The sequence below is a fragment of the Dryobates pubescens genome, chromosome 10 (genome assembly GCF_014839835.1).
Source record: "Dryobates pubescens isolate bDryPub1 chromosome 10, bDryPub1.pri, whole genome shotgun sequence".
Taxonomy (NCBI): domain Eukaryota; kingdom Metazoa; phylum Chordata; class Aves; order Piciformes; family Picidae; genus Dryobates; species Dryobates pubescens.
The window spans coordinates 6,274,002-6,286,361 of NC_071621.1; positions in this window are offsets into that span (position 1 = coordinate 6,274,002).

The following is a 12,360-nucleotide window of genomic DNA, read 5'->3' on the forward strand; positions in this document are numbered from 1 at the left end:
TTTTTACCTGGAGGCCCCTTGTGTCTGCTCTCATCATTCAATAAATTTTGCAACTCACAGATAGCATCCATTATCACTTCAACTGATCACCATTACACAACTCCACAAAGAAACACACTGTTCAAGAGCAGGCTCCTAGTGAGAGTGAGGAATATTTTAAATGTTAATATTCTTATTATCACTAAACCACCGAATTTTTGTATTTATTTCAGCTAGAGATGACATTTTGTGTCATCTACTGGAAGCACCCAGAGAGTACTTTTCCAGTTGCTCAATTTCTACAAGTAAAATAGAGGGGAACATTAGTAGGTGAACCACAATCCCTTTAAAAATGTCAGTAGGAAGATGCCTTTTCTGCAATCCAACCACTACTCCCACTGCTTATCCCACTGAAGCTGTCACTGCCCCTGGACCACTACCTCTATGTCTTGCAAGAGTCTCTAACTCCTCAGGTCCAGAACCATATCCACTTGCAACAAGTCTTTCACTGTCAAAATATGTGAGGTTGAATCATTTGTGGCCTATTTTGGCATCAGAATGTTTATTTTTGAGACTTGACTACAGTAGTGGGATGCGGAATGGATGAATGTATCTAGAGGTCCTATAGAGTGCATGTTGTAAAGTTCATACAGGTGTGTTAAAACATGCCAGAGTCTTTCAGTGCACAGAATGTTTTTAATATATCAGAGTAATTGTATTTCCTCTCACTTTTAAAATGAAAATTTTGTTCAAAAGGTAAAATGGACATTGTTGTTTTCCCCAACTGCAGAATTTGATGATTGGGATATTTTCTGAGAAGTACACAATCCTGTAGGCAGAAGAGAAGGTTCATCAAATTTTGTTGATTCTCAGGTAAAGAGTATTCCAAAATCAGATCCCTAATATTTCTTTTTCTGGCTAGTTTTAAAAAGAAAGCAGTAGCTCCCACTGCCCCATGTTAAAATCTTACTCCAAGAGAGATATAAGGTAGGTAGTGAACCACTCAAGTGCCCAAGGAAGCTGAGATGGGGAAATGACAGTTTCTGGCAGCTGATTGGGGTGATTCAGAAGCATGATAGTAATATGAGCCTGATCAGAGTAAGACAGGTCTGGATACATAGAAAGCACAATTATGGGCTCTAGTAACCATAACACAGGGAAGTTCATAGAGATTCTGGGATTAGGCAGGAGTACATGCATTCACATTTGAAAAATCCTTATGTTCTTCCTGAGTGGCCTAACCAAACATTACATTCTTTCCTACTACCTTAGAAATTTCTGAGGGTGAAACCACAAGGTATGAACAGAAATTCAGTAGAGGATAATATATAGAGATGCCTTCATAAGGGCTAAGGGAGATTTAGGTCATGACCCCAAGAGCAGTTTCCTGAATTCTCAATTATCCTAAGAAATGGCCTCACTTCAGTAAACATGCAATTTTGCAGTTAATTCTACAAAATGGAGAAAAATATCCAAAGTAAAAAATACTTGTTCATTTGTTCTTTAAATACACCCAGAGGTGAGCTGTTAAGCCTCTCAGGCTCTTTTGATTGGTTGGGATTTTTACAAGGAAGAAAACACCAAGTGGTACCATCAAAGTTAAATGGCAGTACCATAGCACTTCACATCTGCCTTACCATTTGCATCTGGTAAATGTGTCTTTGGCCGCCAGCAAGGGTCTCTAGTCTAACCATCCATATATAGTTGGAAAGTTCACAGATAATATCCATTTGTAGCCATCAATATTTTTTCATTCTGGTAGAGCTCATTTCTCACCCCACCCCCACCCCCTACTCTGCATGTGTAATAGCACCAATGGTTGGAATAAGCCACGTGTTCCCCTGCATTTCCTGAAGAGTTTAATTGGAATAACAAATATTCCACATCTGACTTTTCCTAGCCAGTCGCACTGGGCACACAAGGCAGTTCATCCCCATCAGAGACAATACATTTATTCTGCAGGCAGACTCCAGATGAAAGGGATTCAGGTTACCACAGAGCAGCATTAACACCTCCCACACACATACCTTTAAATTAGTCTCGCTTTTGGGAACAAAGGCCTTCAGAGAGGTCAGCTGGGCACCCCCTCATACTCTTACCTTCTTATTAGATTTTGAGCAAAACATTATTTTGCTACTTGGCTTTCAGAGTAACTGTACCCCTGCCAATCTTATTAGCATCTGCTTCATCTGATCATTAGCATACTTAATTTGCCAGTTAGCATATCCTAATTGTTACTGGGCATCTGACAGTGCCCGTAGCAAATTGTGCCAGGAAGAAAGCAAATGCGTCCACCCTCCTGGCTGACTACACTGGAGTCTCCAATAGTGCTCCCTGCCCCCATCTTACCTCTTGCTCTCACCAGCCACTTCAGGCAAGGGTAATTTTCATGGCTGCTTAGCTAACTAACCCTTGGAAAACACCTGCTAATCCATCCCTGAAACAGCTTTCAGTTGCAGTGTGCATACTTGCCCCTGATACTGGACCCACACACTGGGCTACTGTTTCTGTGCCACTGCTGTGGTGTATCGCTCAGCTCATCCTACAATCATCAACAGGAATGATCCTTAGCAAGGTCTGGCTTTGTATCAGGAATTTCTTCAGTTTCTCTGTAGAATGGCAACAAAAAAACATTCTTCTTACAACATTATAGAAAGAGAACAGGCCACTTCAGAAGAATTTTAATATCCTTTTAGAGATGGCACCATAAAAATATAGTCTAATGATGTCTTTGACATTTCAAGTCTGAGGATTTTTGTTTATTAATTAGAAGGCTTAAATGAATTTCAGATTTTTTAATTCTGCAGATGGTGACTAGCACATCAATATCCAAGTACTGATTAGATTTACAAGAACATCAACTTTAAGGGAATTCAAACCAGATTTCTTCTATTAATATTACATTGTTGTGCCAATCTCACAGCAGTCGGTATGTTACGAAGAAAACATCAGAGGGGTGTGGTAGCACTCTGCAAAAGTTCAAAACACCACCACAGCTACAAACATGATATTGCTCATCTTGGTCTAATATTTCTAACCTTTTCTTGACCCAGGATTCATATCCAACAAAAGGAAAACATAGAGTGGCTCTTAGAAGGTTTTTGTTTCACCTAAGCTTAAGATGTCTTCTGCACAGTCACCACTGGCTCCTTTTGAGGTCAGTGAAAGGACTCTACTTCCATGGTGTAACTCATTTAAACTAGTTTACAGGTCATCTTCTTGAGGATGAAACAAACTATTCTCAAAAAAGCTGCTGGGCTGGACATGGGCTCCCTGAAGGAGTGGGGAGCAGGACTGTGCAGGGTTTGTGGCACAGGAGCAGTGCATTCTCTGCCCCCTCATGCAAGGCACTGTTGCCTTCTCCTGCCTGCATCTGTAAAATCTCTGTTATTAATTACCTTCAAACTTTTTTGAAGTAAGAACAGCCTTACCACATGATCTGTGACACTGGAATTCATACTATCAGAATTATTTATTCTTCATTTTCCCCTTTAAGACCCTAGATGTTTTATTTTCACTAATTCCCAGAGATTTTCTGGAAGTTTAGTTGGTTTTCTGAAAGTTACCTTTCACTGAGCTGGAGTGTATCACTTTCAGAAATGCAGTAGTGTTCTTCTGTTATGTGAGCACTATTAAAAATGCCCTCTTTTGATGTTCGACCCCTTTAAATCTCCCTATATATGTGAAAGCTGTCTGGCTCTAAGGCAGGGGTTCTTATTTGGTTTTTTACAACCTAGCAGAGAATAAAACTAATAAGTATTTCTCATTCTTTAAAGATTGATTTATTATTGGTTCCAAAAGCATGCCTTTTCATTTGGAAAGTCATTTGCTCAGCTATGATTGCATATAAACAGCTGCTAAGGGCCAGCATGGGCCTTGGTGCTTGTTATTGCTTGCACTCCTTATGATTTTAGCTCAGCATAACTAGCAATGGTGTCCTGGGATTCCAAAGTCTGTACTGATTACCAACAAAAGCCTCTTTAAGATCAGCACAAGCAGTCTAGGGACTAATGGTGCCAAGGCAGTCTGAGGCACTGGAGCAATGCCCGAGGTCATAAAATGAGCAATGACAATTGCCCTGTCCTTGCTGATTTTGTCAGCCTGAGAGTTTTTTAGTATCACACAGAAGACAAAAGGAATCTTTAGTCTTGAGTGATACTATCAACTAACATGAGCTGTTTGGGGCTTGGGTTTGGATCTTTGTTTTCTGTTTGGTTTTACTTGCTGGTCATTTATTGGTTTCTGAAAGGCAGGGGGATGTCTTAGTTATATATAGCAGCTTTACACTAGTGGCAGCTTCTTTCACTTGCTGCTGTATTAATGTATTTGTTTTGGAGAAAGGAAGAAAGAAAAATGGAAGTTTTACTATTTTATATGTATTTATATATGTTACGAAGTGTATATTATTCCTACGCATGAATTGCTAAGCTATGTGTCACATTCACTTCACCAGTTTTTATCCTGGCTTAGGCTAAAATGAAAATGATCTGTGAGTACCTCATCTCTCACTCTATATGAACATATTAGAAAACCAATATGTGATGCTCAATCTGTGCAAATTATACAGAGATCAAATTGAAGGAGTGTTCAGGCTCCTGGAGCTGTGATCAGCTGAATAAGGAAGATTTCAAAGCAACGTGGGAATTCCCCGGAAGTTACACCAGAGATGACTTTGGCCTTTAGAATAAGGTTTTTATACATCTCATACACACACAGCAAAATGTCTCATCACAAGTGGAGACACTTTTCAAAAAGAGTCTTCAAATTAATCCTGAATGATAAAGCCTCCCTCCAAATGAGTGAAACTTGGCAGATCTACAAATTCAGACTGAGATGCATTAGCAGATCTTGTGTAGGGAAATTTGTATAATATCTGCCCTCCCTGTACCTGCTTGAAATCAGGGCTAGAAGTCATGTTTATGCCGAATTAAATACATCACAGAAGTAAAACATACTCATAAGCTGTTCAGGTTCCCAGTGCTCTGAAATACTTGGCTATTCTCACTTTCAATATGATTCAAATATTTTAAGTACACTCAATTTCAGCTGCTTTCAGTGCCCAGATTTGCTAAGGCACTTGGGTACGAGATTCACTTGGCTCTTAAACAGGACTTGAGCTCCTAAATTATTTGCCCATTTTGGAAGAAAAAAATTAAAATAAATTTTAAAACTCCTGAAAACAGCTTCAGGGATCCAAGATAGCTTACCTTTTCTGTATGTAGAATTCATATTCAAAACAGAGAGCCTGGGGTGACCAAAAAAAGGGTCTTGGACTGTAAGCTTGTAATTGCTTTGCAGATAATTAAAATTATGTATAAAAAATATAAACTATATTGTTATTTAATCATCACAACATTCCAGAGCTCAAACAGGAAGAGCACAGATTCTGTGGCACAATTCCTTTTCTGGCAGCAGAGAAATCTTACATCAAGATCCAGAGCGTTATGTAAGTGGAGTAGAGACACTGTCATTTATATCACTTCTGTCTTGGAATTGCCTGTGCATTCTTTCAGCTATCTCAGTTGCTCATCTATAAGTACTCATGCAAGGTGTCTAATAGGATGTTAATGAAGACTCACATTATATTTGATGATGTGGGCAGAAACATTTAGCACACCGTAAAGCAGGGCAGTACAAAGAGGGTAGAAGTAAAATGGCAAAAGAACAGAAGCATAAAATTTATATGAAAGGAAGGCTCAGATAAAAAGATAATTTCCCTTACATACATATCCCTGCTCTCTAAGAAAGAATGCATGTTTCATAGCAAAATATCTAACTGCATGTAAAAAAGTCTGCATATCACAGTATCACAGTATAACTAAGGTTGGAAGAGACCCCAAGGATCATCAAGTCCAACCTGTCCCAACAGACCTCACGACTAGACCATGGCACCAAGTGCCACGTCCAATCTCCCCTTGAACACCTCCAGGGACGGCGACTCCACCACCTCCCTGGGCAGCCCATTCCAATGACGAATGACTCGCTCAGTGAAGAACTTCTTCCTCACTTTGAGTCTAAACCTACCCTGGCACAGCTTGAGACTGTGTCCCCTTGTTCTGGTGCTGGTTGCCTGGGAGAAGAGACCAACCCCCTCCTGTCTACAACCACCTTTCAGGTAGTTGTAGAGGGCAATGAGGTCACCCCTGATCCTTCTCTTCTCCAGGCTAAACAATCCCAGCTCCCTCAGCCTCTCCTCACAGGGCTGTGCTCAAGGCCTCTCCCCAGCCTTGTTGCCCTTCTCTGGACACGTTCAAGTGTCTCGATGTCCTTCTTAAACTATATAAACTATATAAGACTGAACAATGCTGAAGTCTATCTGCAAACTTCTCACGTCAGCACAAGGATAGGCTCCTTTCACAAAAAACATTCACTAGCAAATTATGAAAGCATTTTAAAAGTGAAGAGAGAGATCTCTGACCAAGGAAGACTAAAAGAAATTATGGACAGAGGGAATCTGAATATCTGAGCTCAGTGCCAAGCTTACAGCCTTCCCATCTTTCCTATGCCCTGTCCAGCATCCATCAGTACCCAGGTTTTGCATTTTATAAGCTGACAGTGGGTTGTATTAATCAGTTAAATGAAGAGGGGGGTTTCTTCTCCTCATGTATACACTACTATCTGAGTCATCTATAGGCATAGAATCTATCCCTATTGCTTGAGCTAAGGAACAAATGTTTCTTGCAGAATCAGGCAACGAGGTGAAGGCACAGCCCCCAGCAGGCAGTTAACACTCTTCTCCTCAGCACCCCTATTACCAGTGCACAGCCTGGTCTTTCCTGTCTGCAGCACTTAACACCTCTGAGGGCAACACAATGCTGAAACACTCTTCAAGAGAGAAATTTTGCTGGACAGTTCTTTAATGATATTTCCAGAGTGTCTGAGAGATGACCAGTTCATTATCTGTGACAGCTTTTGAAGTTCACTATAATTCAAAGAGAATCTTTTAAACAACTGTGCAAAGTACAGCTGTGCTATATGGGGATACCAAAAGATAGTCCAGCTCAGATTTCCATAACCCTCTGAATGAGTAGCAGTGATAAGAGCCAAGGAAAACTTAAGAGCCCTTGAGTTCTGTTTGTTGCTCAGGACTTTAGCTCATGACTAAAATACATCTGCGCTCTACTGATTCTGTGATACTACTCTTGTGTCTCTCTGTGGGGAGTAAACTGACTAATTTCAAATGATTAAGTACCAGTAAGTGCCTAGCCTTGTTATGCAGGAAGCACTCACATGGTCTATGTTTCTGTTTTCTTAAATGGGCAGTCTCTTGATTGAACACTCCATTTCTTTTTCCACCAAAAATAGACTGATGGATTGTGGTAATGGTTGCAATAAGCAGTGTGAGCAATCTGGCAGTGTAGGCCTAGAGCCTGCCATGGTGGTAGACCATGTCCAGCATGGGTGCAGAAGTAGCTAGCAGCATAGCAGAATAGTGCTGTGCCTGCACCGTGTAACCACAGCAGGACACCGGTAGCTATAAACACAGAGAGTTACCTCAGAATAACAGGACGCACACATGCATCAACAATCTTGCCTGTTAGTACTGGTTTAACCAATAATCTATAGTAATAATGTGTGGTCACTCGTGAGGGGCCAATGAAGCCATGCCAGCAATGCCCTCCGAGTTGATATAAGTTCTAAGGGTTTTCTTACTGCGCACTTTCCTCCATGCTTCCCTTACTAGCCTGTCAGCTCTACTGTCTGCTCTGTACCATGCTTTCACCATAGGCCTGAGCCATAGGCCTGCACTACTGAAGCAATGAAGGACAATACTAGATCATATTGATCAGATGTATTGACTCCATTCTCCGTCGTCGCTAAAGTGGATGTGTGTGGGGAAGAGCTGGTGCACACCTAGGTTTGACTTCAGTGCGGAGACAGGATGACTAACAAGACACTCCCAGTCTAATGACACACCCCTACAGATTTATCTAACTTTGCTCATATAACAATCGGTCTACTTACCAATATGTGTAAAGTTATGCAGATATCAGAATATGACTTTTCTATATGTTTCTCTATTTGTATGCAACTGCATTTTTTTTTTCTTTAAAAAAAATATAGATTATGGTCAATTTAAACACAAGATGTAACTTGGTTATTTGGAGAAGCATAACCTGAATATAAAAGTGTCTGTTTACCTAAGAGTATCTAATAATCCAGAATCTTTAATCTGTTTCCCAAACTATTCAGGCTACCTTTTTTCATTGTTTCAAATCCAAAAACCATAAGGACAGTTTCAGATGTGGTTCGTTTTATAACGCCCCTCTTTTAACATTTAGTGCTATTTTAAAGTTGTGTCCAAATATGACAATACGATGGCCTAATTTTGAGAAGACAATGGTAAGTAATAAGATGAAAGAGAAGTAGAAAATAAGCTGTTTCAGTCATATCCAGGATTTTCTGTCACTTTTTTTCTGGGAAACATAAAACTGGAATGGCCATGAAAGTGTTTTAGCTTTGGAAACACTTCTAGAAGAAACAGAAGAATGAACTGTTGCTTTCATCCAGATGTGCAAGTTCTAAGGGGTAATGTTTATAAATGCTACGCCATCACACTGCCACCATCAAGCAAAGAGATGCCTTTCAGAAGGAAAAAGACAATGTATCAGGAACAACATTACGTGCCTTGCATAGCTATGAAAATGTAACAGAGGATCTTGGGACATGAATCAGCAAGAAGCATCAGTAAATTAATTGATGGTAAGGGCAATCAGATCCAAAAGTGCAGATTTGTCAAAAATACCTCTAGGACTGGATGGATAGGATTCTTTTTCTAAGTCTGTTTTTGTGAGCTTAACTGTTACACTGCTAATATAGCCCAATATAAAGCATAGACCATAGTTGGACTATAATCAATTAGAAATTCAAAAGCAAAGTTCACACTTCATATCAGTTAAAATGTTCATCCTGTAGTGTCCTCAGAGGGAAACAATGCAGTGGATAGGCAGAAGGAAGTAGAATAACTTCCAGGAAACAGAACATATATGTAGCTTGCATTTGTCGCACAGCTTGTAAAATCTCAGTGATTGCAATGAATACTGTCCGTTTGTTGCTTGTATACACTACACAGTAATTCCTAACAGAAATGCAGAGGTACAGAAAAGATGGAAAATCCTATATCATATGCTATGTAAAAATAATGGGATATTCCTGCTGTAATACAGGCAGCAGTTGCTGTACACAGACATGGTGTGACTAGACATATCTACCTATGTGTTGGAGAAAGGTGTATAAATTAAAGTACACATGCAAGTCATAGTCCTGACATGTGTCCTGCATGAGGAAAGTCTCTCACATAGTGCTGTTTGACTTCTGCTTTCTAGAAAGTGTAATCCTACAAGTGGGACCTTATATTGAACATGAATAATCTTGGAACTGGAGCTCTCATGAGACTCAAGGTCTAATTTGACAGTCAAAAGAGATTTTAAAAGTATCTCTGCTTTGTCTAAATCAGATGTAAGAGAGGAATAAGTGGGGCAGTGCAGGAAATTGATGTTGGTTGTGGGCAGTCAAAATCGATGGTGGCAGGAAAGCAATCAAATATAAATATGGAGCGCAGCAGGCTAGTGGCTGTGAAGATATTTAGTAGACAAAGACAGAATGCAACATCTGAATCTGTAACCCTAGAGTATTTCCTCTGAACTCAGATACTAGTGACACCTTGGTAAAATTATCAGGGAGCACTGTGAACCTTTTAAGCTACATGTCAAAAAATTTCCTCCAATGCCTGCTTTAAAATAAAGCCTCTCACCCAAAAATTATATGACAGGTACTTCAGCTAGAAAATATCTTCTTTGCAGGTTGCAGCATGTCTGAGTTGTTAATTTTAGGCCACAAGTTAATTTTCAAGTAATAAGATGAGCCAGAAGTCCTAATAGTTATGTCCAGCTTCTCAAAAAACATTAATCAATGGAACAGTAAAACACAATGTCTGAGTATTGGTTTGGGTATATGTAAAAGGTTTAGTATATAGAAGGGCTTTTTGGTGCAGAAAGCTGAGCTATTCAGTCAGAGACAGAGCTCAGTGGCTGCAGGACCAGTCAATGACTGCTTAAGAGGTACTATGGGTTCTACCACTTCCTCTGTGAATATACACCCACCCACCCCCATGTCCTCTCCCCCTCTATGTTCACTCTACTTGTTCAATGAAGCCTTGAGTCATTTCAACCTCCACATAACATGGTCATCCAAATTCAATTTTTCAAATAATTAGTAATCTTAAAATTTCTATTATCAGCTGGGTGTTAAATGTTCATAAAACTCTGTGCTGCTGTTTTTCTCTGTATTTGACAAGCCAACATACAGCCTGAGAACTATCACCTAATTTGGAGCTACCTTTATTTCAAATAAACTTATTCCTTGAGTAATAGCCTGGTCACCATACAGTGTGTTACTGGATTCAGATTTGGCCCCAGCTCACTGTAGACCAAGAAATCTCAGGCATGTGAGTCATTAGAAGAATCCATCTAAATTGTACACATGCAATTTCAGTAAAAAGACTACCTCTGTTTACTTCTCCTGGAATGGCTGTAGTGTAGACAACCAGGCTACTCTGACATTTCTCAAAACCAATTATTCATCTGTTAACAATTCAACTATTCTGTCCCTCCTGCCTCCTTTTCAAGGTTGTGCTTTTTATGTAGATATTTAAAAGTAATGCTATGCAACCTATACAGAAACCTTATTGTTGTAAAATACATCAAATAAAATGTAGCAACTAATCACAGTATAAAAAGAGGATTAGATTGAATATTCCCATTGAAGAAAAGACCTCTTTAACTCCTGTTTAGTATTGGTCTATAAAACCTTCTCTCTAATCAATACCTACTTTAACCTTCACCTTGGCCACAAAAGGCAGTCCTTTCTCTAGTCATTACTGCATCTCTAATTTAGAGAAAAAATGTGTTTGTGGGACTTTTCTTCAAGGATGTTGTAAAGTGCAAACTTAAAGTTGAATATTATTATAATGGTATCCCAGAAGTTAAGGAATTTAAATCGAAGATATTTGAGATAGTAATTTTCTGTTGGGTCAGCTAGCTCATCTGTGCTGACAAAAACAAAAGATGTTCCTTCCAGTGTGGTCTCCAGTGTTTTGCTTGGCTGTGCTTCAAGTGACTCAAGCCAGAAATGTTTTTATATAAATGATTTAATTTTATGATAAGTGAGACTTACCTCTGGTAGAGAGAAATGTCCCAAAGGTTAAATAGGATTCACAATAAAATCTATCCTGTACGTCACAGAAATCTGTAACCTTATGCAGATTTGCAGGTGTGAGTCTTACACCAAGTTCCTTACTCCATTTGTTTACTTCCATGGGTCAAATTTAGCATAGAACCATTTCCTAAAATTGAAAGTGTTTCTACATGACATTTCCCTTCAAAACTGTTGTAAGTTCTAACACTGTTTGGAACTCATGGATTATATGCCCAGATGAGTGACATAATGTATCAGCATCTTTTGCACCATCACCTATAAAGAAAGTGAAAACTTACTAACTCAGCTGCAGATGCCTGAGCTCCTGGGAAACTGATCCGATACAAGACCACCTGCACAAATACACCAGTAGATAACAGTATACTTGAATGGTGTCTTGGTCCAGAGAAAGAGACTCAGTTCTTTTGAATATTCCCATGTTATGAAATTAGAGGCACAAATGAGGCCAAAATATCACAGTGAGGCTATTTATTAACAGAACAAAGTGGATGGATCAGAAGGGGGGAGAGAGAAGAGGAAAGGAATTAAATTACTACACCACTCACCCCCCAAGACAGTCTGTGGAGGAAGGCTGCTGCAGTTTTGGCATGGAGGAGATGTCCTTGTTGGCTGTGCTGTCCTCTGAGAAACCTCTTCAGCTCCATGAGTTGTAGCAGGTGGAACACAGGACATGGAGATAGGGTTCCTCTTGGTCTGCTTCTTCCAGGCTACATGGTGATGTCTCTGTCATTTTTCTCTCCTTGTATTCTCTCTGTTTTTCTTCAGAGCAGCATTGCCCTGAGTTTTCCTTGTCCCCTGTTTTCCTTCTCCTGTGCCAGTAGTTGCTGAGATCTTTTATACAGTTTTTAGGTATGTATATTCCTGAGAGTATCCATAGCAGTGGCCTCTGCCCATTGTTTCCAGGGCAGCTGCAGTCTGGTGAGCAATCTTTATATGTGCACCTTCCGGAGAGTCGTTAGCCAGAGGCAACTGCCCAGTACACATCAGCTATTGTCTGGGCAAGCAGCAAAGGTGATTTTATCTTTGTTGAGTCACATCAAGAGAGGCAAGATTTAGTCTCTCACAAATGGGAAAAAACCAAACACATACACGAACACCAGAACAGATAATTTATAACAAAGAAATCATTCATAGCTCAGCGGAAAATCAGAATCATTAGGTGTA